Consider the following 4794-nt stretch of genomic DNA (forward strand, 5'->3'; position numbering starts at 1 on the left):
AGGATCACCATTTCATTTGAAGAATGTGAAATGTCAGAATAATAGTAGAATGATTTATTTCAGCTTTTATTTCTTTCATCACATTCCCAGTGGGTCAGAAGTTTACATACACTCAATTAGTATTTGGTAGCATTGCCTTTAAATTGTTTAACTTGGGTCAAATGTTTCGGGTAGCCTTCCACAAGCTTCCTACAATAAGTTTGGTTAATTTTGGCCTATTCCTCCTGATAGACCTGGTGTAACTGAGTCAGGTTTGTAGGCCTCCTTGCTCGCACACACTTTTTTCCAGTTCTGCCCACAAATGTTCTATAGGATTGAGTTCAGGGCTTTGTGATGGCCACTCCAATACCTTGACTTTATAGTCCTTAAGCCATTTTGCCACAACTTTGGAAGTATGCTTGGGGACATTGTCCATTTGGAGGGCTCATTTGCGACCAAGCTTTAACTTCCTGACTGATGTCTTGAGATGTTGCTTCAATATATCCACATAATTTGCGCATGATGCCATCTATTTTGTGAAGTGCACCAGTCCCTCCTGCAGCAAAACATCACCACAACATGATACATACAGGGAAATTCTTGGGAAAACCTGTTTCAGTCTTCCAGAGATTTGAGACTGGGATGAAGGTTCACCTTCCAGCAGGACAATGACCCTAAGCATACTGCTAAAGCAACACTCGAGTGGTTTAAGGGGAAACATTTAAATGTCTTGGAATGGTGTAGTCAAAGCCCAGACCTCAATCCAATTGAGAATCTGTGGGTGTGACTTTAGGATTGCTGTACACCTGTGGAACCCATCCGACTTGAAGGAGCTGGAGCAGTTTTGCCTTGAAGAATGGTCAAAAATACCATTTAATTTTTAGGTTACCAGGTGCCTATTTTCAATCACCAGTTGCACAGAGGTATATCCTAATCCCATTGGCTAGATGGAGACATACCCCAAGACACTTGCAGTTGTAATTACTGCAAAAGGTGGCTCTACAAAGTATTTTATTTGGGAGGGGGGTGGTTCTGTTTTTTGTTTGTTTCATTATAAAACATATTTTGCATCAAAGTGGTTGTTGTGTAAATCAAATGATACAAACCCCCCCAAAATATATTTTAATTCCAGGTTGTAAGGCAACAAAATAGGAAAAATGGCAAGGGGGGGTGAATACTTTCACAAGCCACTGTAGATTCAATGGTTGTAAAGATGGGGAGAGGTCTGTCCCTAATAAAGAGATGGGGAGAGGTCTGTCCCTAATAAAGAGATGGGGAGAGGTCTGTCCCTAATAAAGAGATGGGGAGAGGTCTGTCCCTAATAAAGAGATGGGGAGAGGTCTGTCCCTAATAAAGAGATGGGGAGAGGTCTGTCCCTAATAAAGAGATGGGGAGAGGTCTGTCCCTAATAAAGAGATGGGGAGAGGTCTGTCCCTAATAAAGAGATGGGGAGAGGTCTGTCCCTAATAAAGAGATGGGGAGAGGTCTGTCCCTAATAAAGAGATGGGGAGAGGTCTGTCCCTAATAAAGAGATGGGGAGAGGTCTGTCCCTAATAAAGAGATGGGGAGAGGTCTGTCCCTAATAAAGAGATGGGGAGAGGTCTGTCCCTAATAAAGAGATGGGGAGAGGTCTGTCCCTAATAAAGAGATGGGGAGAGGTCTGTCCCTAATAAAGAGATGGGGAGAGGTCTGTCCCTAATAAAGAGATGGGGAGAGGTCTGTCCCTAATAAAGAGATGGGGAGAGGTCTGTCCCTAATAAAGAGATGGGGAGAGGTCTGTCCCTAATAAAGAGATGGGGAGAGGTCTGTCCCTAATAAAGAGATTGGGAGAGGTCTGTCCCTAATAAAGAGATGGGGAGAGATCTGTCCCTAATAAAGAGATGGGGAGAGGTCTGTCCCTAAGGTCTGTAAAGAGATGGGGAGAGGTCTGTCCCTAATAAAGAGATGGGGAGAGGTCTGTCCCTAATAAAGAGATGGGGAGAGGTCTGTCCCTAATAAAGAGATGGGGAGAGGTCTGTCCCTAATAAAGAGATGGGGAGAGGTCTGTCCCTAATAAAGAGATGGGGAGAGGTCTGTCCCTAATAAAGAGATGGGGAGAGGTCTGTCCCTAATAAAGAGATGGGGAGAGGTCTGTCCCTAATAAAGAGATGGGGAGAGGTCTGTCCCTAATAAAGAGATGGGGAGAGGTCTGTCCCTAATAAAGAGATGGGGAGAGGTCTGTCCCTAATAAAGAGATGGGGAGAGGTCTGTCCCTAATAAAGAGATGGGGAGAGATCTGTCCCTAATAAAGAGATGGGGAGAGGTCTGTCCCTAATAAAGAGATGGGGAGAGGTCTGTCCCTAATAAAGAGATGGGGAGAGGTCTGTCCCTAATAAAGAGATGGGGAGAGGTCTGTCCCTAATAAAGAGATGGGGAGAGGTCTGTCCCTAATAAAGAGATGGGGAGAGGTCTGTCCCTAATAAAGAGATGGGGAGAGGTCTGTCCCTAATAAAGAGATGGGGAGAGGTCTGTCCCTAATAAAGAGATGGGGAGAGGTCTGTCCCTAATAAAGAGATGGGGAGAGATCTGTCTGTAATAAAGAGATGGGGAGAGGTCTGTCTGTAATAAAGAGATGAGGAGAGGTCAGTCTGTAATAAAGAGATGGGGAGAGGTCTGTCTGTAATAAAGAGATGGGGAGAGGTCTGTCTGTAATAAAGAGATGAGGAGAGGTCTGTCTGTAATAAAGAGATGGGGAGAGGTCTGTCTGTAATAAAGAGATGCTCTGCTTTTTGTGACACCACACTCCACAAGTCCTGCAGGCTCTAGTTTAGTCTGATCTTGATTACTGTCCAGTCTTGTGGTCCAGTGCTGCAAGGAAACACCTAGTTAAGCTGCAGCGGGCTGACAACAGAGCACCACATTTTGCTCTCAATTGTAATCAGAGGGCTCATATAAATACTTTAGACCAGAGCCCTATGGCACCCTATATATAGTGCACTACTTTCGACCAGAGCTCTATGGCACCCTATATATAGTGCACTACTTTCGACCAGAGCCCTATGGCACCCTATATATAGTGCACTACTTTCGACCAGAGCCCTATGGCACCCTATATATAGTGCACTACTTTAGACCAGAGCCCTATGGCACCCTATTCCCTATATAGTGCACTACTTTAGACCAGAGCCCTATGGCACCCTATTCCCTATATAGTGCACTACTTTCGACCAGAGCCCTATGGCACCCTATTCCCTATATAGTGCACTACTTTTGACCAGAGCCCTATGGCACCCTATTCCCTATATAGTGCGCTACTTTTGACCAGAGCCCTATATGGCTCATTTAGTAGAAACTAATTTACTAGAAACATTTCTAGTGCACTATATAGGGAATATGGTGCCATTTGGGAAGCACTCCTAGTCTCTGGAGGAGAGGTGAGAGGTCGCTGGACAGTGTACATACAACCACGGCCTGTCTGACCTTTGAGCCCTGACCCGATGACCTTGTCCTGATCGACCTCTAGAAGCTCCAAGTGAAACTAGTTTCCCATGTTGCCCAGAGCTAGGATCAGCTTATTCTCTGCAAAGCTTAGCCTTAACCATGGATGGCAGTAATACACAACTGATCCTAGAACAGTATCTAGAGCAGGGCTCAATTCCATAGGATGAACATCAAGTCAGGAAGAAACTGAAACCCCCCCTCAAAAAAAAGGTAAATATTTTTGAATGAACTGAAAAGTAGAAGCTGATAATTTCAAAAGATTTCTTAAATAAAACAAATAAAAAATAAATCAAATCACTTCCTGAAATGACTGCCTTCAATTTGAATTGGCCCCAACTTCATCCAATCCCCTTCATCATGTACAGAGGGGGTTGGTGATCAGATTCAACTTCATCCAATCCCCTTCATCATCCCCTTCATCATGTACAGAGGGGGTTGGTGATCAGATTCAACTTCATCCAATCCCCTTCATCATGTACAGAGGGGGTTGGTGATCAGATTCAACTTCATCCAATCCCCTTCATCATGTACAGAGGGGGTTGGTGATCAGATTCCTGTCTCCAACAATACAAAACCACACAGTTCTTAAGGTCACTATTGACATTTAAAGCATGAGTGTAGTCATTCTTTCACAATAGTATCCCATGCAGAAAGCAATATATTGTGTGTGTGCTACACATACAAACAAAATAAGAAAATGGACCTAAAGTTGACATTTACATTTTGAACAAAAACCAAACATTTCCTGATTTTATTTTTAATAAATAGTACAACATTTTTGTGTTTCAAATGAAAAGGTTAAAATCCCGTCCTTTGTATCCTGGTTTGAAATGTGTTTCTACAACACCCATCCTCCTACAACAAATGATAGTGATCTTCCTTCCACCCACCAAGAGTCTTTAGGTAATCATATATGTATATACAAACCCACACACAGACAAGACACACCCACACAGAGACACACACAGAGACACACACAGACCCCTGTTCGGGAAGTATTCAGACCCCTTGACTTTTTCCACATTTTGTTACATAACGGCCTCATTATAAAATGGATTAAAAAAATATATATCCTCAGCAATCTACACACAAATACCCCTTAATGATGAAGTGAAAACAAGATTATTATTTTTTGCATATACAGTGGGGCAAAAAAGTATTTAGTCAGCCACCAATTGTGCAAGTTCTCCCACTTACAAAGATGAGAGGCCTGTAATTTTCATCACAGGTACACTTCAACTATGACAGACAAAATGAGAAAACAAATCCGGAAAATCACATTGTAGGATTTTTAATGAATTTATTTGCAAATTATGGTGGAAAATAAGTATTTGG

The sequence above is a fragment of the Oncorhynchus gorbuscha genome, linkage group LG20, assembly GCF_021184085.1.
Source record: "Oncorhynchus gorbuscha isolate QuinsamMale2020 ecotype Even-year linkage group LG20, OgorEven_v1.0, whole genome shotgun sequence".
In the NCBI taxonomy this organism is placed as follows: domain Eukaryota; kingdom Metazoa; phylum Chordata; class Actinopteri; order Salmoniformes; family Salmonidae; genus Oncorhynchus; species Oncorhynchus gorbuscha.